The sequence below is a fragment of the Amblyomma maculatum genome, chromosome 4 (genome assembly GCF_055883805.1).
Source record: "Amblyomma maculatum isolate TAMU_Amacu chromosome 4, ASM5588380v1, whole genome shotgun sequence".
Taxonomy (NCBI): Eukaryota; Metazoa; Arthropoda; class Arachnida; order Ixodida; family Ixodidae; genus Amblyomma; species Amblyomma maculatum.
Window position 1 is genome coordinate 26,450,871 of NC_139347.1, and position 24,198 is coordinate 26,475,068.

At 42.3% G+C, this 24,198-nt stretch overlaps 1 long non-coding RNA gene across 1 annotated transcript in view; it reads right to left on the reverse strand.

Annotated features, from left to right (window-relative positions):
- LOC146190535 (uncharacterized) overlaps positions 1-14,174 on the reverse strand; it is a 94,149-nt gene extending 79,975 nt beyond the window's left edge. Inside the window, exon 1 of the long non-coding RNA XR_014706325.1 lies at positions 13,782-14,174. This is a non-coding gene — a long non-coding RNA (uncharacterized LOC146190535). The remainder of the gene's footprint in view (positions 1-13,781) is intronic.
- Between the last annotated feature and the right edge of the window lie 10,024 nt (positions 14,175-24,198).

A 24,198-nucleotide genomic window follows, 5' to 3' on the forward strand; every position in this document is an offset into this window, starting at 1 on the left:
TTTGCAAACGTTTATACAAGCGGGACTACGACTCCTATCTTGAGTCTTTAGAGAGGAGTGCCTCAAATCGTCCTAGTCAGTTCTGGCGTTACGTTCGCAAGCGTTCCATTAAATCAGATTTAAGTATCAGCTTAGTTGACTCTCAGGGTTCTGAAATTCGGGATGTTGCCGACAGTTTTGCCCAACATTTTTCCTCCGTTTATAAACATCCACATTGTGATTCCGTTTGCCTCCCATCTGGGGCACTATCTAATTCCATTCTCTTTGACGAGGAGTTGATAACTGAGAGTCTTAAGCGTCTGAGACCATCTTTGTCTCCTGGACCTGATGGCATTCCAGCTGCCATAATAAAAGCCTTCAGTTATATCTTAGTACCAGTACTGACAGCCATATTTAATAACTGTTTAAAAAATGCTGCCTTTCCTCGCGTGTGGAAAATGGCACGCGTGTTTCCTGTCTTCAAGTCTGGAAACAAATCTGATGTTTCCAATTATCGTCCGATTTCTCTTCTATGTGCAACCTCTAAGCTTTTCGAAGTAGCTTTGCACAGCGTACTTTCCTTCCATCTCAAACATATCATAGTACCGAATCAACATGGCTTCATGTCGGGTCGCTCTACTTCCACCAACCTAGTCACGTTTATGACGTATGCCTCTGCAGCAGTCCTTCAGAGGGGTCAGGTTGACACTGTGTACTGTGATATGAGCAAAGCTTTCGACGCTGTTACTCACTCACTACTTCTTGAAAAACTTCTACTCTCTGGCGTTGAAGTCTCTCTCGTAGCCCTCCTACGCAACTATCTCCTTGATCGCTTCTGCTTTGTCAGTGTCAATGGACAGACTTCTTTCGTTTACCCTGCAACGAGTGGAGTTCCTCAAGGTTCAGTACTAGGCCCGCTTCTCTTCTCCGTTTTTATTAATGATGTTTCCTCGGCGATAAAGAACTCCTCGTTTCTTCTTTATGCTGATGATATAAAAATATTCAAGGTAATACATTCTTTTCAAGATTGCGTGTTGTTGCAATCGGACATATCTGCTTTTTCTGATTGGTGTGCGATGAATCGACTTACCCTCAATTCTTCCAAAACTAGGGTTGTGTCCTTTACTCGTAAAACACATAGCTTTCTCTACCATTATTCTGTCAATTCTGTGCTGTTGGATAGGGTTGATGAAATTAATGACCTTGGTGTACTTTTTGACCGCACCCTCAGCTTCTCCTCTCACACTAAACGCATTGCTCAGCGGGCTATGCGCACACTCGGATTCGTTTGCAGACTTTCGAGAGAGTTCCATACTCCACTTCCGTTCCTAAAACTGTACCTGTCCATATGCCTCCCGGTCTTGGAGTATGCGTCGGTTGTTTGGAATGGCACTTGCAAATCGAACTTGGACAAGGTTGACAGAGTACAAAAAAAATTTTTACGGATATTTCATTATCGCTTTCCTTTCGCAACTTCCCCCTCTCGCTCCACCAGGAGCGCCCAACTGAATCTTCCTTCCCTTCACTGCCGTCGTATCAGACTTGATATCATATTTCTGTACAAACTCCTTCATGGCCACATTATGTGCCCTCAGCTCTTAGAGTACATCCTACTGCGCGTTCCGCGAAAGAGCATGAGGGAATTCAGACCATTTCAGGTTTCTCCTCTTCATTCCCACTCCCCTCTGGACAGGATGCAGTGGTTATTTAACTCTTTTTGTCCTCACCTTGACATCTTCCAAAACTCGCTCTGTTCATTTACATTGGATGTTCGTAGCGTTGTATTCTAAATAGTACTTTATCACATATAACTCCCACTTTCTAGCCTTAAATTGTATTTACTTCACTTTTTGCTTTTTCTCCTGTTCAATGCTGTCTGTATCTTGAACTACTTTTTATCCGTTTCTTGCTTATATTTCAACTTTAAACTTTATATTCGAATATTACTGTCCCTTGTTCAATTTTAGTTCTTTATTGTATTATTCTGTATTTCTAGCCTGTGTTTTAAGTACCATGCACTTGTTGCGCCTGGAATGGTTGTTTATTTTATGTATATTTCTATATTACTATAATCAATGTCAGTCATCTGTTTGTTTTTTTTTTTCTCTTCTACCTACCGTTCTTCTTTTTTTTTTTTCTTTATTTCCTGGTGTGCTAAAAAATTCTCTCACTGTGTATATAAGTGATGATACTCATTGTTTGCTTAATTTCCGTGATACTTTTCGTCTCAGTTTCATTTCATGTATTATTTATTTCTTTTTTTGTGTTCTCTCTGTGTGTGTAAACATGTTTGTGCTTTTTCATTTTTTTTTTTGTGCTGCAGCACAAAGACCACATGGTTGTTCCTGCGCACATTAAATAAAGATTGATTGATTGATTATTATTATTATTATTATTATTATTATTATTATTATTATTATTATTATTATTATTATTATTATTATTATTATTATTATTATTATTATTATTATTATTATTATTATTATTATTATTATTATTATTATTGGAAAATGGCATGCGTGTTTCCTGTCTTCAAGTCTGGAAACAAATCTGATGTTTCCAATTATCGTCCGATTTCTCTTCTATGTGCAACCTCTAAGCTTTTCGAATTAGCTTTGCACAGCGTACTTTCCTTCCATCTCAAACATATCATAGTACCGAATCAACATGGCTTCATGTCGGGTCGCTCTACTTCTGGTGTGCTAAAACATTCTCTCACTGTGTATATAAGTGATGCTACTCATTGTTTGCTTACTTTTCGTGATACTTTTCGTCTCAGTTTCATTTCATGTACTATTTATTTCTTTTTTTGTGTTCTCTCTGTGTGTGTAAACATGTTTGTGCTTTTTCATTTTTGTTTTTTTTTTATTTGTGCTGCAGCACAAACACCACATGGTTGTTCCTGCGCACATTAAATAAAGATTGATTGATTGATTATTATTATTATTATTATTATTATTATTATTATTATTATTATTATTATTATTATTATTATTATTATTATTATTATTATTATTATTATTATTATTATTATTATTATTATTATTATTATTATTATTATTATTATTATTATTATTATTATTATTATTATTATTCGGGATGTTGCCGACAGTTTTGCACAACATTTTTCCTCCGTTTACAAACATCCACATTGTGATTCCGTTTGCCTCCCATCTGGTGCACTATTTAATTCCATTCTCTTTGACGAGGAGTTGATAAGTGAGAGTCTTAAGCGTCTGAGACCTTCTTTGTCTCCTGGACCTGATGGCATTCCAGCTGCCATAATAAAAGCCTTCAGTTTTATCTTCGTACCAGTACTGACTGCCATATTTAATAACTGTTTAAAAAATGCTGCCTTTCCTCGCGTGTGGAAAATGGCACGCGTGTTTCCTGTCTTCAAGTCTGGAAACAAATCTGATGTTTCAAATTATCGTCCGATTTCTCTTCTATGTGCAACCTCTAAGCTTTTCGAATTAGCTTTGCACAGCGTACTTTCCTTCCATCTCAAACATATCATAGTACCGAATCAACATGGCTTCATGTCGGGTCGCTCTACTTCTACCAACCTAGTCACGTTTATGACGTATGCCTCTGCAGCAGTCCTTCAGAGGGGTCAGGTTGACACTGTGTACTGTGATATGAGCAAAGCTTTCGACGTTGTTACTCACTCACTACTTCTTGAAAAACTTCTACTCTCTGGCGTTGAAGTCTCTCTCGTAGCCCTCCTACGCAACTATCTCCTTGATCGCTTCTGCTTTGTCAGTGTCAATGGACAGACTTCTTTCGTTTACCCTGCAACGAGTGGAGTTCCTCAAGGTTCAGTACTAGGCCCGCTTCTCTTCTCCGTTTTTATTAATGATGTTTCCTCGGCGATAAAGAACTCCTCGTTTCTTCTTTATGCTGATGATATAAAAATATTCAAGGTAATACATTCTTTTCAAGATTGCGTGTTGTTGCAATCGGACATATCTGCTTTTTCTGATTGGTGTGCGATGAATCGACTTACCCTCAATTCTTCCAAAACTAGGGTTGTGTCCTTTACTCGTAAAACACATAGCTTTCTCTACCATTATTCTGTGAATTCTGTGCTGTTGGATAGGGTTGATGAAATTAATGACCTTGGTGTACTTTTTGACCGCACCCTCAGCTTCTCCTCTCACACTAACCGCATTGCTCAGCGGGCTATGCGCACACTCGGATTCGTTTGCAGACTTTCGAGAGAGTTCCATACTCCACTTCCGTTCCTAAAACTGTACCTGTCCATTTGCCTGCCGGTCTTAGAGTATGCGTCGGTTGTTTGGAATGGCACTTGCAAATCGAACTTGGACAAGGTTGACAGAGTACAAAAAAAATTTTTACGGATATTTCATTATCGCTTTCCTCGCGCAACTTCCCCCTCTCGCTCCACCAGGAGCACCCAACTGAATCTTCCTTCCCTTCACTGCCGTCGTGTCAGACTTGATATCATATTTCTGTACAAACTCCTTCATGGCCACATTATGTGCCCTCAGCTCTTAGAGTACATCCTACTGCGCGTTCCGCGAAAGAGCATGAGGGAATTCAGACCATTTCAGGTTTCTCCTCTTCATTCCCACTCCCCTCTGGACAGGATGCAGTGGTTATTTAACTCTTTTTGTCCTCACCTTGACATCTTCCAAAACTCGCTCTGTTCATTTACATTGGATGTTCGTAGCGTTGTATTCTAAATAGTACTTTATCACTTAAAACTCCCACTTTCTAGCCTTAAATTGTATTTACTTCACTTTTTGCTTTTTCTCCTGTTCAATGCTGTCTGTATCGTGAACTACTTTTTATCCGTTTCTTACTTATATTTCAACTTTAAACTTTATATTCGAATCTTACTGCCCCTTGTTCAATTTTACTTCTTTATTGTATTATTCTGTATTTCTAGCCTGTGTTTTAAGTACCATGCACTTGTTGCGCCTGGAAGGGTTGTTTATTTTATGTATATTTCTATATTACTATAATCAATGTCAGATTTTTTTTTTTTTCTTCTATCTACCGTTCTTTTTTTTTTTCTTTATTTCCTGGAGTGCTAAAAAATTCTCTCACTGTGTATATAAGTGATGCTACTCATTGTTTGCTTACTTTCCGTGATACTTTTCGTCTGTCATTTCATGTATTATTTATTTCTTTTTTTGTGTTCTCTCTGTGTGTGTAAACATGTTTGTGCTTTTTCATTTTTGTTTCTTTTTTTTTATTTGTGCTGCAGCACAAAGACCACATGGTTGTTCCTGCGCACATTAAATAAAGATTGATTGATTGATTGATTATTATTATTATTATTATTATTATTATTATTATTATTATTATTATTATTATTATTATTATTATTATTATTATTATTATTATTATTATTATTATTATTATTATTATTATTATTATTATTATTATTATTATTATTGGTGCACTATCCAATTCCGTTCTCTTTGGCAAGCAGTTGATAACCGAGAGTCTTAAGCGTCTGAGACCATCTTTGTCTCCTGGACCTGATGGCATTCCAGCCGCCATAATAAAGGCTTCAGTTATATCTTTGTACCAGTACTGACTGCCATATTTAATAATTGTGCTTATAGTTATCTTAAAAAATTGTTTAAAATAATCATTTTTATATAATTGACGGCACAGAAGCGACGTAGACACAAGCGCAAGCAAAAAACAAGACAAGCAGTATACCTGTCGAGTCTTGTGGGCTCCTTGCGTTTGTGTCTACTTCACTTTTGTGCTGCGAATTTTTTCACCATTGGTTGCACCAAACTAGCCCGAACCACAAGGTATTTCTTTTTCTAATTGCTCATTTTGGTAAATGTTCATGAGAAGTGTTGTCTACCATTGTATAATGCTGACTTTTTTTTTCTATTCGTTTTCTCTATTTTGTGTAATCTACAACGTGTACTACAGAGAGGTTGTTTCTTTTTGACAAATTGTATTTGAAATACACTCCTGCTTAAGGCTTTGCAATAAAGTGAGCAGTTTCTTTTTTTTTTTTTTTTTTGTAAATACATAAAATCAATAGATAGAAGCTTGCGAAATATTTGTGTTCTAATTCTGTATATATGGCTCCTACTCGATTGCCAGAGGCTGAAAACGGTAACGGCCCTGAGCTGATCCATCTACCTGCCGCTACTGGTACAACGTGATAGATAGATACGATGAAGTCGATTATACAGAGCAGATAATTTTCTTTCCTTCAAGCACATGAATGGAAGTTCTTATTCTGTGCGTCGTCGAGTCGTAAATAAACCATTGAAATTTGTCACTGTGGAAAAAAAAAGATATTTGTCACTACACTGTTCTCCTCCGCGGAAAAAATTAACAGATGCTTTTCTTTTCATTTCACGAGCTGTCCGACTTTGTCTAGGCACCTGCCAGTTCTCGGGCTCAAAACAAAACAAGGGGGGGGGGGGGGTCCATCTCCAGCCACTATAAACAATCTCGCGAGAGGCATACTCTCCAAGGAGTCAGAACAAATTTCAAGATATCAAGACTGGAACCAAAAAGAAGCGGGAATAACATAGGTGCTTGCACACTCGGAGAAGAGGGGGAACGAAATGCCTCACAGTAGAGCTCGAGGTTATGTCAGCTCAGCAGTGAGCCAGGTTGGATCCTCCAATTTGACGAGAGATGCAATCATATCATTTCACGACAACACTAATTAGTTTAGGCTAGAAAGGCGGATATATCCTCTACCAAACGGGAAGCTCGACAAAAGGAAACCTGGTGTCGGCTCCAGGCGAGAGCCTTCTTTAGCCCGTCGAAACTAGTTCACACGTATCCAACACTATACAATCCAGCGTTTAGATAATGCGGCGGGATAGCCGGATACGATCACATTTCACGGAGTTGCAAAAACGCGCCGCCACCGGCGGACTTATGACCAGTCCCTCTAGAGCTATGAGAGACTATACTGGCCAGCTCAGACCCGTTAATGCAAGTTCGGGTCACTGAGTGGGCTCATAACGTCGACGAGAGTCACGAACTCGAAGCCATCTAAAATAAAAGTTTTCCCATCCAAACTGGCCACTCTTGCAATGACCAACTGACACTTATCCTGGTCAGACATCAGAAGGTTTGTTTAACGGACCTCAACACACTTCGGTGCGGGTTATTATTGCTTGAAAATCATCTGTCATGGTAAGAAACGGCAATCGTCTATATTTTTTCTTTGGTGGAAAAAACTTGTGCACCCCTACCGCTGCGTACCCACCGATCTTCACAGTGGTGCTCGCTTTTTATCAGCATGGTGCTTCGAGAGCACTGCGTTGAATTAATTGGAAAAAAAAAGTTATTATCCCGCATAGGGCAGACGGTACACTTCGGTCGTAGGGCCTTTGACGTCTTTAAAATGTAACCAAATTATCGCTACCATGAGACACTGAAATGGGCGCTACTTGTCCCAACATACTCCAACCAAAATTAGCCAGCCAACAGGCATTGATTTGTACTGGTTTCTTGAATGGATGTATGTGTGTACGTGCGCTCATGGACGCACACCCGTTATGCATCTCATTACACTTAATTATTCAAGTACATAAGTCGAGCAGGCAGTCCTTCCAAAAGCGCTTTAAATCCTTTAACCATCTTAAATGTCGCCAAAATTCTTTGCTTGGTTCTGTCTCGGATTTTCGCTTTTTCGCTTGAGTTAGCGCAATTGTGGTAACAAATTTGCTTCGTAGAAATGTAAAAAGAAGAGTGATCTCGAACAAATCTAATCACTCGATGCTATTCACTAACTGTTCCCGGTTACATCTGATTTTTCATATGCGTATTGCGAATGGCCAACGCTTTCTTTAAATTGAACGGAGTTCAAAGCGGCAGTGATTCATCTCTTCGACGTCCACCGAAGACGTCTGCGGCTATCGCCGCCGCCGATTTGCCCAGATCTCTGTAGGCAAGTCAGTCCAAAAGGTATCTTGCTTGGAAGACTTTCCTTTTCTCTATTGTCAGACTTCCACCACCACCACAGGGCAACTGGCGGATGTGCTTAAGTGGTAGCCTGATACATGCTGCAAATAAATACAGATTCAGCTTGATGCCCGGTCACGTGGCTAGTTCTTCGATAACCCAATGATCTATACAATACAATACAATACAATAATAAGTTTATTTCCAGGTTTATTTCCAGCTCACCCCCTCCCCTCCTCTCCTCACAATTTTAGCGCACTACTGCAGGAATCACTTGGTGTTTAGCACAGAAAAGCTGCACGAAAAGAGACAAAGTTGATAAGGTGGAACAACAACTACTCGGGTTTTTGTTCTTAGACCACTTGCTTGTATACAGCAACTGCTCTTTTTAACAAAACGTTACGGGCAGGCAATTAAACTCGGGAACCTCAAGGAAACTGAATCCCAATTTTCCACGATGTCAAAGCATACTTCCAGCTTTATTCCTGCGTGAGATAATTTAAATCTTGGTTCTGGGAGCAAAATTGAGTGACTGCTGATACAAAAGCGACTAGATTTTACAATCTGGTCAGCTACGATAATTTATCTTCCTAGTCGTGCCTTGCACCTGTGTTTTCAAGCTCTGAATCTTGAGCTAAGTCTTTCCGCTGCAGGATCTTCCACTTTTCGCTTTACAGCGAAATACCGAAGATCCTCCCGCGACGACGATGCCTGACTGCGCTGTATGCCCACTTAGTTAATCCAGGAAACGATGACGCACTTTGACGCCAACAAGAGAAGCATCAGTGGAACGGCTAAGCTTCACAGAAAACGCTACCAAATTAAAAGTGAACGTGCAAGTCGAAAGAAAGGATTGCCGTCATAAAAGTGGGTACCGACGGTCGCAAGTTAACAGCGTTAGTGGAAGTGAAAGTCAACTGTTCTGTCCTAAGTAGACGGCTTGTAATTCACTTTAAGGACGTGAAGATTACGGCGCTGACTTTAAATCTGCATCACTGGAGGCCTCTTTGTTTCATTACTTGAACAACATACCCCTCCCCCCCCCCCTCTCCCCTGAGTAATAGCCAGCGGACATACTAACACTGCGAACTTTATAATCTTGCTCCCAAACGTGATCTTGCGGACTTATCTCTTTACCGCAGATTAATGGGTGGATCCATATGATCAAAATGACACTGCAGTGTCTCGCTTTCCTAACTGCACTATTTAAAGACTTTAACGTCTCACACACGACAAGCGCCGTCGCTCCTGTTGATTCCAGAATTATTCGGACATCAAGGACAACACGGAATGAAACAGGTAGTTGCTCTGTACTGATGACGGGGCATCACAAGATGCATCACCCCTTTTTTAAAATATGCAGGCTCAGCGTGTTAACACCTTTCAGCGAACAAAACCTACGCTTATAAATAGGCATGATTATTTATTAGTTAAAGAACTAACCGGCATTCGAAACCTTTGCATTTTCCTACCGATGTACAGAAGACTCGCCAAGCCAAGGCCACAAATCAACCTTTCCCATGAAGCCAGTAGCTCTTAGGACCAACAATGCGGGTGCTGCAGACCTAATAGAAGTTTACGCAAGCTCTTTTTATTCTCTTCAAGAGTCCAACTATTCCTAGTTGATAAGGATCGTATTGTGCAAGACAAACACCATATACTTCTACGTCGCCTTCCACAAGTCGTCGCGAGAGCTTTGAGATGTTATAGCGACGAAGTGGAAGAAATGCTTCGCACTGTCTTCAGACAACCTTCTAAGAGATCGTCTCTGGTCGGGCTGCCATCACCATCGCACGACCATATCGATTTTAAAATGAAATGGCAAAAGACATTTTCGAAATACCGTCCCAGAATCTGCATTATCAGTTGCTTCAAAAGGTCTCTTGAGGTAACCAAACGAAGCGGAACGAACTTCTAATATATACGATAATGCCGAAGAAGGAGAAGAAACTGTAATAATTCGTCACGCCTGAGATGCATTTATAGCAGAATTTCGAAGCGCGGTAGCTGTCACGCACGCATAAAGAAGTCTATCGCTCGCTTATTTCCATTGCAAATGAGTTACGAAAGGATGAAGCACGAATACATTCAGGCACATGGGCCTGGAACAGGCGCTCTACCGTGAGTCTTCTGAAGCTCCTGAAGTCGACACACTTGCACATGTCCAGTTCTCAGCGCCACGGCAAGCCCGCCATGCAAAGAAACAAACATCTGCAAGCTCTGTATAGCTTAGCTCTGTCATTTTCCATGCTTCTTAGGTTCCCAAACGTGCATCTAACATACTGGTTGACACGCACACGACACAGAAAATGTAACATTAAAGAACCGACGTATCATTGAAAAACAAATAATAATAAGATTAATAATAACCTGGCTAGGAGGTTTAATGTCATGCTTCAAGACAGGGGCAGATGTGTCGGAATGTCGGATGCGGCGTGATTCTCGAGACGCCCAGCACCAAAGCCATGAGCTCCAGGAAGCGCATTTGGCCGGCCTAGATAGTCGCTTCTAACATAAGAAGTATGTGTTTAGTTATAGGAGCAAGTAGTCAAACTGACGTCTGGCGTCAAAAGATGTTAAAAATATTCTGGTTACCTTTACGTGTTTCTCGTTCATCTCAACGTTAGCTCGTAATGTGATCTTTTAATATTTTGCCTATTTCCGACATGCATCCGTAATGAATGAAATTTCACCCAGAGTCTTAGACTACAAGTGTGAAATAGAGGTGTTAAAATTCCAGGCATCACGTCCTTCCATTCGGGAAGAAAAGGAATAAACCGTCGGTGCTGTATCCCCTCCGCCAAACCTTACAAATGATCTTGCACCGAGGCCCGCATAACATGATTCCTGACTGCAGATTCTCCATGCAGGTGCCGTCTTGACCACGTTCGCTTCAGACAGAATGTAAAATGAGTTGTGAGAATAAGATGTCTCCGAGGTACTCATGTGTCAAGACACGCGTTCACTACAGCAAAAACGTATATCGATCCTATTTCGGACGATGTTGTCGGTCTGCGCATAGACTTTTGTTTACAGTCACATGACCGGCAAGAGCCGAGGATTCAGGGCCAGTTGTACCTGCGTGACCAGCCCCACGCAGAGGACAATGCCCCCGTTCTTACTGCTACGTCAAACTTATTTGCCACAAAATCATTTGATCTTAGAATTTTCGCAGGTCTTAGCCATTAGCTTTTACAATTCGCTTAAATTAAAATTTTTACCATTCAAATTATTGCTCTTTGACAACTGTGTCCAACTCTTCATTTTATTTCTCAATACATTTTATTCTCTCTGCCTGTCCTTGATGTTTTGTTTGTTTGTTTTTTCAGGAACGGGAGCAATAACAACGGTAAACAGAAATGGAGTGAATTTCGTTTTGGTTCCGCATCAGTGCTCTACAGTATGAGACCATTATGTTTCAATGCAGACACCTACGTGATACGCTATGGCACCCATTGCGTTTCGCCCTGCCATACATTCTGAAAGCTAGCTAAACGATTGCAAGCGTAGCTGACGCCCATGCCAACAAAACTCCTTGATTACCCACCGTCCTACTCAGCCTATTTCTTGGCGTGGGTATGCAACAGTTATGAATTAGCTCTTCTCTGTAGCCCATCCCAAAATAAATTTAGTGGGTTGTTTTAGTACGTTATGTACTAGCTATTGCACTCCGTTTTGTCAGGCATCACGCCCGAGGCGCTAATGCACCAGCTTAGGTTTTCTCTCAATTCTGTAGCCAACTTTAAAAGGTGTGCTTTTGAGGTTGAGTTTGAGCGCTAAAAATCTGGGGCAATATTTAAAGCTCCGTATTTAAGATTACGACGTCACATCTTCAGTGGTTTCCGTTTGACAGCGCTCCTCGCGAACTCTGGTTTCTGTACATGGACATTGGTACTCGCTTAAATACGCGTTCTTTCATTTCTTCCTGCAAATATCAAGCATAATCTTTAGCATACAGTCGTATGTGACAAGCAGGCCGACATAGTTATAAATCACATCTTAAGCAAACCGTACAAAAGTGATAGCGTGGCCTTGTTCTATTGAACGCCGAAGTCTACAAGAAAGTAAAAAAAAATGAAGCGTGGACTAAGCTTATCGGGTCTCACCCAAAACTCAGGGGTCATAAGAAGTTGAAATCTGAACTCACTCCCCCCCCTCTGAAAGGAGAGACCCTCGTTTGCAGCTTCTGCCAGATCAGTCATGTCTTGTAGTCGCGTGACGTCACTAAACCTTACGATGTCTTTTCGCTCACAGTGCCGATATCGGCGGTAGATGTTCTTGAGATTGGGGCCTTTAACGCTGTCAGTTTAGGAGGCCCGCGTTAGAATCGGATGAAAAATATTTCACCATAGCAGAAGTACAGGAGATCTATTTACTTCCATTTCGCAGTTCAAACAGGGTGGCAGTTTGTAGCGGCAACAAGACGAACACCGAGAGGACTATGAACACTCTGAGCTTCAATTACATTTTAAAATGAGAACAACTACGCGATTTGCAGGAGTTTGTGTTTCAAAATCAACCTTCCTACATTTTAGTCTTAAATAGTCCGTTATACGGAAAATACGGTGTTGACTCGTTGTCAGCGCTGGTAGTGAAAATTTATAAACATACCTTTAGCACGTGGTAGTTGTCAGGCAACATAGCCGGTCACTGGTTCCTCAACGGGTTGTGTGACTTAACGAGACCACATATTAGGACCACTTTTTTTTAACCTACACCAGCTACACTAGTACAGAAAAACACCCTTGAAAGTGTTCGAGCTTTGCTACACTGATATAGCTAATGTAAGCCAAAACCTTTGCCTTATTATCAGAAAGTTTGGAGAAGCTGGCAACCCTGGTCGATTGTTTGAGGTGGTAAGATGGGTAGAAATTAACCTTCTAATGCTCTTGGACCGCGACACAGGCATCCAACTCCCAGGCGACGCAGGCACATTAAGGAACCGTTAAATAAACTCGCAAGGAAAGGAAATAAACATATACGCGGACGAGAAACCGCAAGTGAAACCGCGAAAGGGCAATATTAACGCCGCTAGCACGTCATAAGATTGAAGGTGGAGCTCTAATATCCCCGGTACGTTTTTGCTCTCACAACTTGTTCCCACGATTTCGACAATTACGACTGGCTTGATTATGCGCTTTTTTTTTTTTTTTCGTGTGAGGCTACTCGTACACAACAATAGGTTAAGTAAAAATATCTGTGTGTAAAGCAAATGCTACGCGGTATAGCATTTTGCGACCTCATGACTGGCTTCTTCCTCGTTCTTAGCGACACCAATTGCTATTACAAGCCCACCCAAGCATACCGAAAAGCTCCTTCGGTATTCATTTGAAACTGAAAGATTCATTCCGATAACAAATCAAATATAGTTCCTTTCCTGAGTTGTTAAATTCCACAATGGAGAGATAGGAAGAGATAAGTCCATCGCATAGGAATGTACAGGTCCAGAAAGAAAAAAAAAGAATCTTTCTTCTCGACCAGTCAAGTCATGATACGCTGTTTCAAAGGAACCCTTTATACAAGCGAACAAAAGGAGTAAGCTGCATCGATCCACCCGATCGTCTCAGACTGCCTTCAGCGGCATTATGGGGGCAGCATTATCGTCAGGCAGAATTTGTGAGCTTTTCAGATCGGCGACTGGGTTACGCAGATTACCGCATATTGCGCAGATTAAAATACTCGCCTTACTAACCACACCAGTCAGACTAACCAAGATCTTTTCAGGTAGTGGACTCTAAATAAAAATGGAAGGCCATTCCGTTCTTGCTCTTTAATGCAACTCAAAGGCAAAACGTAGGCAACGAGAATCTTGTTATTAGGACAAAACACAGTCACTTTCACAAGAAATGTGAACTATGCTCATCAGGGGTGCCTACCTGACTGCTTCATTTGCCTTTGGCAAACAAGAATTCCAGTCCTAATTTCGCAGGCACTGCATAAATAGTGCGCAATTGTGTGAAGTGTTTATATATAAAATGAATAATTTTACTGCACTGTCGATTCCTATGCATTCAGTAAAATGACCCCCGAAGCTTACATGAGAGGTGCAAATATCAAGTAAAGGCAAGGGCCTTAATTTTGTGTCGCCGTAAAAAACATAAACCTTTTTGCTACTTGCCAATGAAAGACGTTTCTGTATTGCTCAAACCATACGTGCAAGTGATTCAAAAGCCATCAGCAGTGCTCAGGTGACCGCTTTATCCGAGCCACGTCATTCGTAAACGCTGTTGGTGAAACATAAAGAGCGATATTTCATGGAATCAAACTTTGCTAGGGTTATTGTCTAAGCGAATTCGCTTAGACAATGACAATGTGATGCTTTAAAGCATCACATTGTCATATCAAGCAGTTTGTACCTGACGCAGCTCATTGCTTTGCAGCTGTGAATCGATTAGAACTCTTTTAGAAGTCGACATGCATTTAAGGAATGATCTTCACGCCTCAGTGACTAGACGACTGCTGAGTAAAGAAACAAACTCCCTTCTTTTGCAACATGTGCCTGGGCATTCCTGCGTAATAAGGCACACCGACACGATAATTCTAAATTCCGTCCTGATCTGTTCTTTACCATATTGATTTTTCGCGCCTATACTCTTTTCATCTTCTTTCATCGCGCCAAGCATCAGCGGAATTTAAATACGCATTCACGTGCACACATAACCTTTGTTTCTTGTTTTACTCGAATTTTCGGCATATGAGTGATAATGAAGGTAACATTTAAATGGTCGATACCTTAAGGTACATTTCAGGGGGCTGCACCTCCTCAAGTCGTCATCTGTATAGTATAGTAGCAATAGTTTGAGGATCCAAGCACTATTTTCCTTCTTCCACTTCTCCTCTGCCTTCTTCCAAGCTACGAACTGGCAACTTCATTTCCTTCTTCATGGTTAGCCTACACCTGAATAACATAACCTGCCAAAGCTAAACAAGAAAGACTCAGCCTGCAAAAGCTTTTTATTTGTTAAACTATGAAGTGAAACAGATACTACGCCGTCCATTTCCTCAATGGAAAAAAAAAAAAAAAAAGCGAATAAGCCCTAAACGTTTGCTAGGCACAGATCTCAAGAGGCGAAAATTGGTTTATGACGATGGGTGACACGGAAACCTCTTTATCGGCGCTTTATGTAACTTCGCGCTCTTGCACTGCACCGACGCAGTGAACTGATTAATTTCCCTTTAATGGGATCAAAATAGCTCAGTGGCCATGGTATTAGTAGGGGGAGCCTATCATGCTGCAATACGATGCTATGTAAGCGCAAACGAATATGTCACTAGGTGGAAGGGCTTGTTTGAGGCCCCCGGCACGAGAAACCGTTAGGTCACCGATATAAGGTGCACACGTTCGGCCAAACTGGGACCAAAGTGCCTGGGATAGACTTGCGGCAGCAAAATCGAAAGCTGCTGCAGTAATGCAGGTTCGACTTTACCAGCTTGCAACCATACATTCATTGCTAGCAACGCTTGTGATTGCTACTGCCTGTACCTTCCAGCGTTATTTGTACACTTCCATAGGTTTTTACCGGCTCAGCGCTTCGAACAAAATGCAATGTTCAGTTTTAGTTCTCTTGTATTTAATCGTTTTCGTTAAATATAGTTACTTGACACCATGTGTTGTAGTCTACTGAGAGAAATGTTTACACACGCATTTTTACAAATTTTTATCTAGCAGTCTCGTATTGAGTATTGCTGTGAAGCTTTAATAAAGACATATGTAAACATTCTCTCCGTGCCATATAGGTTTAATGAATGATCTCAGAAGCTAGCTCCCTACACGCCTGTCTATACTCCAAAGTTTAAATGGACTGTCAAAGAAAGAGTTCACTTCAAAGTTCTCTTTCAGTTTCTTTAAGTACTTCTAGAAAGAGCTCCTTTTTTATAAAATAAAACTTCAGAAATGATGTTACACTTCTTGCCTCCCGCCATAAAACGACTATACCTGAAATCAGCACTTTTCAAATAAGCTTGTTAATTTCCCTAATAAAAACAGATACAGCTCAGTAGAGAAGGTCATTTTCCTCAAACAATAATAGAAGCCTCCATGACCTCAACTCGGGGCCTGTAGTATATTGTAATCCGTGCCACAGTGGAACTATGGTTTTTGTTTTCCTGCACGAGAAGGTGCTGGAGGACGGACAAACTGGATGCCACCAGCACCTCCAACTGCCATCCACGTTTATTTTCCACAGTCCTCGTTGTTATTTTTGTTGAAAATCTGTTATGGCAGGCAACATTTTCTCTGCCAGGACAGATTAAGAGGAATAAGGAGAAGCGATTTCATAAAGAGCCTTGAAATCTTGACGCGGGGCGGCTCCTACCAGTGCAAGCAAACCCCTCCAACCATGAGCGCCTTTCTTAAATTAAGATTATGCATTTTAAAGGCGATACTGAGACGTAGGATAACATTCATGGAGAACTCCGCTGCTTCGCTAAAGAAAAACTTGTTTCAAAGCTTGGGAGCCGACATACGATCTTATTATAGATTGCACTCGTGCGGCAACGTGCATCCAAGTGAGTTCTTAAAAACTTCTGTCACAAAGCAACCGAATATTAGCCTCACCTAGTAGTCAAGGTAGAGGTGGCAGCGTAAGAGGAGCGCATGACTCGGATGTTATCATGCGCGTAGCGCACTGCATAGCATTTGAATTGAGGCAGTAAACAGAGGGTACAACCGTTCCTCGTTTCTTCTCATGCAATCAATAGACGCCACCACTACACCTCGGTAAATATATTTCGAGCATCGGCTCCTATATTCCACCTATTCGGCATGCCGATATAGATCCAGAAAGCTTTCACAAAATATGTATTCCTCTTCTGGGTGATGCGGCTCTGCTCCGCCTGCACTTCTGCCCGGCTTCTTGTCAAGGGCCCAACATCTGCCCAATTTCTTATCCCTGGACAGGTAATCTGCCCCTTTGCGCGGGGCTAGAATGCATGTCAATACATCATCCTAGCTTCCCCATACAAGCAACTTCTAGGCTTATCTTCAACTTAGATTTCACATACTAATTGGCCTGCTGATTATAACTCTGTATCTCTGTGCTTTTGGGCGTGTCATTGGGCTTACTCAAAGACGTTTGTGTCACTTAAGATGTTTCGTCGAGTGTGTAACGACCTGCTGCGCCTCTAATGCTCATGCGAACGCACACACGGAACACCTAAAGGTTTCGTTTTAAGTTCATGCGCTCTCTATATGTCTTCTCAAAGAGCTCCTCGTGAAACCTGTAGCGGTGGATGCCGGCGAATAGAATCTGGGCGAAAACAGCATCGTTTGAAAACGTTATTCACCGTCATCAATAATCACACTAAAATAAATTTCAGTCTTATATGCACTATAATAGAACACAGCAAACTCCACACAGACATAATAAAACAATTTTTACGGCCCAGAGCAGAACCAATGCCTGCAATTTCTTGTTCTTTCCAAGAACGATAGCCTACTACGATACCTTCCAATGCAGCAACCTTATCATCTTCAGATTCATTTTTATCTTCAATCATTTTCAGACAGTAAGTTTAGTATATCTTGTTTGATCCTTCAAGTGAATGCTCTTGGATCCTCTTTTGTGCTTAGATGCGAATGTAAGGCGATTATCTCCAGCTTACAAGCTGATGTGTTCAACAGGAGCTTTACTGTACACCAATCTATGTCTTTATGTCGTCGTCCTATGTTGAGGACCAAACATTGTACACGTTGTACGCACTATGGCCTTTGTTACCAAAAGGCGGCCGGAAGTATTGAATAAATAAATAAAGTGGAAGCATGCCCAACTACAACGGTCGCTGCCTAAGCCAACATGACGAAACCGTGCGGTGCGCAATCACGTCGCGCGAGTATTTTCCGCGGATGCCGACAGCTTCAAGGCAGGTTCTCTCTTTTTACGCGTCATGAACAAATGCGAATATGTGAGCACGGCAGAATAATCCATTACTGCCTTATCCGCTCATCCTGTAGCATGTAGAAATAATTGAATAACACGGGAGCGTGTCTTTCACGCACAACCCATGCTTTCGCGTGCTGTGCGCAGTATTTACGTAAGCGCCCCAGCAGTGGGTTACACCAACTCTCCACGGCATTGCAGCCGCGTGAATGCGAGCACTCCGTCTGAAAGGAATACGACACTAACGAGCAGCCGGCAAAGATAAGCCGGCTCAGACTGTTTTTGCGCGTCGTATTACCGCTTAGCAGCGCGTGATGAACGAGAGGCTCCGCTGTCTTATTCATGGGTCGTCATCGTCATCCTAGCTAAGTACCTTCGTAATAGTGATGTGAACGCGCCATCCAGATGAAGAGACCCATAAGCTGGCCATGGCGCCTTTAACAAAACGGGCCTCCAAGACGCCGACTATTGAGACAGGCGGCTTTTATCCTAACTAATTACCATTGCGATCATCATGTAAGCGGCCAGCCAGATCATGGCACCCATGATCTGGCCATGGTGGTCTTAACGAAATAGGACTCCAAGGCGTCGACATGACAGGCAGCTTTCTTGACAAGGAACCACTTTCCAGAGTTTAGCCACCCACTCGCGCACTTATGCATTTTTTCACGTCCTTCCAAGCCGAGATAGCAACTAATTCCAGTCAGCACGCCAGCAAGCACTCAGCTGAGCGATGGTACACTTTTCCACCGAAAGCGGAGCGCCCTATTAGCACCAGAAAACTACGTGATAGAACAGTGCTATGCATTTCATGCTGAACTGGACTATATTTAAAAAGACATACTATTCAACCTGTACCTACAGGTGCAGCAGATCGCAACAATTCCACCTTTAAATACATCTAGCCCATGAATATGTACTGGAAATTAGGGCTTATTGACGACACTGCCTTTTTCCTGTTTCTTTCTATGGCGCCACAATGCAGCAGCCAGGTTTTCGGCACATCTTTTTTAGCAGTTTTATAGCTATGCTTTCTGACCACACCTGGCTTCGCACTATTTGCATTGGTGGTTGTTGGTATTTCCGATGAAGCAAATGCTTTTAGTTTTAATTTATTGCCACTTAATAAGACTCATATTATATTCGGCAAATTTTTCGTTCATCAAAATGTTAATTGCGGTGACGCAGCCTGTGCGAATCCTCGTCCTTAGCCATTCAATATTCAAAACTATACTATACGAGCAGGTTACAAACTTTAATATAAAGCATTGCAGATTATTGAAAACACCGAGATATACACGGTGTATTTATCGGTACAATGGTGCAGATGATACGGGTTTTGTTCTTCGCAAATGCAATGAAATAATCAAGGTCATCTTACGTATCAGTTTTTTGAAGTCGCTTATTACGCGTCTTGGCCACAGTTAATCTAAAGAAATGAAGCCTGTTCGCTTTACGCATGCATTGTTTATGACGAATCCAATAACAAGGATAAATAAGACATGCCGGTGCATCTTATCAGAAAATGATCGGCAGCGCATTGTCGCTTTAAGATAAACATGACCTAATTGTGGGAACTCCATTGCTTGTCCTCTTATGATTGCTTCTTGGCAACAGAACTGTTGACAACTCAACAATAGTGTTTGCTGCATTATAACTGTTTCGCCCCTGATTACGTTCTGTGATATGGGCACGCCTTTTGTTAATTTAATTGCAACCATGTGTTGCTGTATGCGAATGAGGTGTGTGGCCGCAATTTAAGCATAAACAACACAATGTCAACCTTTTAGGTAATGAAGGTTATGCCAGTGTGGTTATTCGCTACGGCTGTTATAGCGTTGCATTTAGTTTACGTTTATTAACGTCACGTTTACGAACTAGTTTGTTTTACGAACATCGACCAGTAAAACGATGTTCAAAAGTTTTGCCATTTGTGATACAGCGTTAATCTCTTGCTGGGTGGAGGTGCTATTGTGTCTACTTTACTAACAATATGATGTAATCATTTTAACGAAATAACACTCTCAGAGCCAATTTAAAGCCAGACACTGAAGTGCAAAGTTAGACCAATGGGCCGGTATGTACGCTGCATTAAGTATTTTAGACGTCTACGCCCTTTCACAAAGACCACACCACTGTTTCTAAGTTACTGTGCGTTTTGTTCTTGTTTTTAATGATGTCTCGTGCGCCCATATCCCGGCGGCGATATTTATTCCATATATCTTCTTATTCTGCCCTGCGAATAAAATGCCTCTGTATCCTACATGCGCTTGTGTTGGGTTGCGTCGCGTCATCGACTTTCTTATTTTCTTTTATTGAACCTCAACTAGTTAAGTTTTCATTGTGGTCGTTTCTGCGAGAGGCCCGAAATTAACCAACTAATTTTACACAGGAATACCTCGACGGGAGCAGAATTGGCTGCAATTCGTGTGGCTGTAAAGTATACATTTCTTAACACGTCAGAAATGGGCTGCTTTGATGACTAACGCTCCCCTACGTTAAGCCATGGCGACCATGATGAACTTGAAGCAGAAGTTCGACGTCTGCACCCTCCAACATTAAAGACAATAAACAGGTGTGGCCCTTTGTCTTTTTATCATCGAGTTCTACCGACATGTAAAAGCTCATTTAAATGCCGCTCTTTCTTTCCATTTTCACCCTTTGCAGCCCTCCCCACTTGTAGAGTAGCCCACTGAGCATCGCCTAGTTCACCTCTCTGCCTTTCTGTTCTTCTGTTTCTCTCTCTTGCTTCCATGATATTATCTGTCTCGTATATTTGGCTTGTTTGGCCTTCCATCGAAAAAGTACAAGAAAGCCCCCCAATTAATTCATTGCTTGTGTATACGCCGCCGCTTGCTTGAATGCATGAGGGCGTGGGTGAGGGCGCGCATGCGCCGCGCAAGTGTGATGCGCATGGTATAAGTGTTATGCGTTTATGGGCAAAATTGTTCAAAATTGTTCGCATTTCAACTTCCATTTATCCTTAATAGTAGTTTTAAAATTCCATGGTGGCCGAAACTTCTCCGTGGCATTCCACGGCGGCACCTTTTTCTTTCTCTCCGCCTTCTCTCTCACCTTCCTGCATTCCCTTGCGGCGCGTTTCAGGTGTTCACAGAATAAATGTGACAGATACTGCGCCTTCCGTTTCCTGTGAGCGAATTATTATTTATATTACATAAAGAAGTTATTCGTTAAAAAATAGAAGGACTCGTAAGCTGCGCCTTTAACAACGCCCATTGCCCGATTTTTTTAAATGTTGCTTCTCTAAATCATATCAATCGTAAATTTATTATACTGTAACATCTGTACACATCCCAAACACACGTTATTAAGATACGCACCACAACGCGTTGAATAGGTGACCCTATAACACGCTTCGTATGTACGACCCTTCGTGGTTTCCCATCGGATGAAATCCGGCGTATTCAAAAAGAAAAGAGCTGATCCATTTTCTGAATAGAGCTTGAAGGTAGATCCACTGTTGTACCTGAGGGAATTTCATATGGCGAAGCCATGTGTCACTGCTTGATTATAAAACCCCCACATGCAAGTAGATTATTGCAAAAATGTCAATTTGTGTTATGTGTATTTCGAAGGCAGGCGATAAAGAAAAAAAAAGAAACCCTTCGTGGTTTGTGCGCTTCCTGCCTGTCTAGCATGCAAAGGACCTAGGTACGACCTCGAATGGCGACAGAGGTGGATGTTCGTCACCTACTGTGTACTTGTGCAGGGACGAGGGCGTCAAGGACACGGATTCTTCAGGAAGTAGGACAGTCGGCGACGAGGGAGGAGGATATCCCCAAGTGACTAATTGGACAACTCTAAAAGCTAAAGTCTTCTCCAGTTTCTGGCTGAAAACGGTTTGCATTACTTTCGATAGTATGCCTTATGGCAAGTCAGCGAAAAAAAAGAAGGATGGCGACAAGTTTACTTTATTGAATTACCCCTCATTTTGAAATACCTCGATTGAAAAAATCTCGCCAATTTTGGCTTCATTTGCGCCCTTCTCCTATTCGTTATGCGGCTTTATTTTCGGTGTAGGGTGTTTGACATTTCCGCACGAGGTCATGTGGTAGTGGCGTCTAAACGCTGTCGACCAATCGTGACTTTTTCGCACAAACGTTGTCTATATGGGTTGCCAACTACTACACCAACTACTAAGGCGTCGGCTTTTCGACCGAATGAGCAGTACACACTCCGCGCAAAATGTCTCGGTGGGAATATTATACGCAGAAGTAAATTTGCTGCCAAGTCCCTGAAGCTATACCTGAAGCAAGAGGAAAGCAAGGTTTTTAGCGGGATAACACCGATTGCTAAAAATGTAATGACCTCTTAAAGAAGGCTTGGCGTGCGCCGTAACACAAAGCAAAAATACCGCCACGAAATCATGATTCCGACGTCTCCGTCCCAACTCCTACTGCCCTTAATTTAATATAAACTCTTTCAGCCAGTCTCTATATTAATACAATACAAGTAGTACAACATGCAATGAAATGCGATCAATACACTCCAAATATCGTCAATAGCTGCTGTATACTAAGCCCAGTCTTCTCTGCGTGATCAGATGACCAACTCGATACCTGTGCGTATTCGCGTCACAGTCAGCAGCGTCACGGTTGCGTCTTGCTCACCGTGGGGCGATGTTCACCCACGAAAATCCGCGTTCCTCTAAATCACTGGGATGGCTAGCCAGGTCTGGTGTCGTTGCCGTATCCTCATTTTCCGCGTCCTCCTGCATCGTATCCTCCTCTGGCATCATGCCGTTTCCAGGGGCCAGCTTGTCACAACCAGTGTCGTAGAAAGCTCCGACGCAGTGCCTGTGTAGGCAAACACCGTCGCCACAAAGCCAACCGCCACAATCTTCATCACTCTACGAGCGCCACTGACGCCCCCATCGCGCTCAATCGCTTCTCGTCAACATCTCAACGAGGGCAGCGAGCAGTTCTTTGGGGTGCGCGTACGCAGCCGTAAATCACTTGTCCGTTTAAAAGGAGGTTAAAGTTCCCAACGACAGGAAGGCGCGGTGGCAAACAAGACCGAATGGAATCGCAGCCGCCTGAAGAAGAGTCAACCACCCATTTGCCTCAGTGCGTAGTGAGCCGTGTGTGCGAACAGAAGGCTTCCGCTATTTAATTAAGTAGTTCTAGTATTCAATGAATATAGTGGGAAGCCAGTGCGCATCAAGCAAGCGATCGACAATGATGTAAAAGTGCGTATGAGGAATGAAAGGCCAGGAAGACTGGTTCAGGGGCTATCACACAGCACCAATATATGCGCTCAGCAGAAATTTGCTGTACCTTGTACGTATCATGGTGCGTTCATACTGCGAGTTAGGCGGGGTACAACATAGCTTTATTCAGAGTCTTCTATCTGTCCCGTCTATGATCCGCTGTTCACGCTCGTTCACGCTCTTATTCCCAGCGGATATGTAACAATAATTGTGCTTTCGTTTTCTTTTCGTAACGCAGCTGCCGCGTCGGTATAGTGCAGCGCAGCGATGTGTTTGTTTGTGCCCGTTGCACTCGATGCCAACGTACGTTGGGAATGAGTGGATTCATTTATAAAAATGAATAACACGCTTATAAATGTATATAAGTATACCTCCGACTAGTGACACCTCACTCTATTAGTGTGATCTCATTACGATTTACGCCATTTTTTAACTAGTGAATTAGCAGCGTCCGGTCTTGGGCAAGTAGCACGCGTTCACAGTTATACCTTCTTTCACTTGCGCTCGCACACAGCTATCGCAGGACACGGGCAGGACATGTAGTGCGAAGAGAGGATAACCGATGGTCGCTGAGGGTAACAAACTGGAATCCAAGGGAAGGAAAGCGTAGCAGGGGGCGGCAGAAAGTTAGGTGGGCGGATGAGATTAAGAAGTTCGCAGGGGTCAAGTGGATGCAGCTAGCACAAGACCGGATTAAGTGGAGAAATATGGGAGAGGCCTTCGCCCTGCAGTGGGTATAATCAGGCTGATGATGATGATGATGATGATGATGATGATGATGATGATGATGATGATGATGATGATGATGACAGCTATCGCTCACACTCGTGCTCGCGCCTAGGCACTCGTGCTTTTATCGTGACTGTTCGGCGTTCTCCGTGTATACGCGCTCTAATTTCAGCCACGTGTACATACTGCGGCCCTGCCATAACAGGCAAAGCCTCCCTGCTGGTTCTTTGTAGCGGGTATGTTTCATTAGCAATCTGCCGTCCACTCTCCTAACGCCTGGCATTGTGGTCCTGTGTAAGCCCTCCAAATTCTAAAATTCTCGTCGTTAGGCTAACTCTCCCACAAATGTGATATAAAAGATTAGTTAGTCTAACTAGGCTCCCAGTACCGCCAAAAAGAAATAGAATGCATCCACAACAACATTGTTACAAACTTTAACTTCCAACATCCATGGCG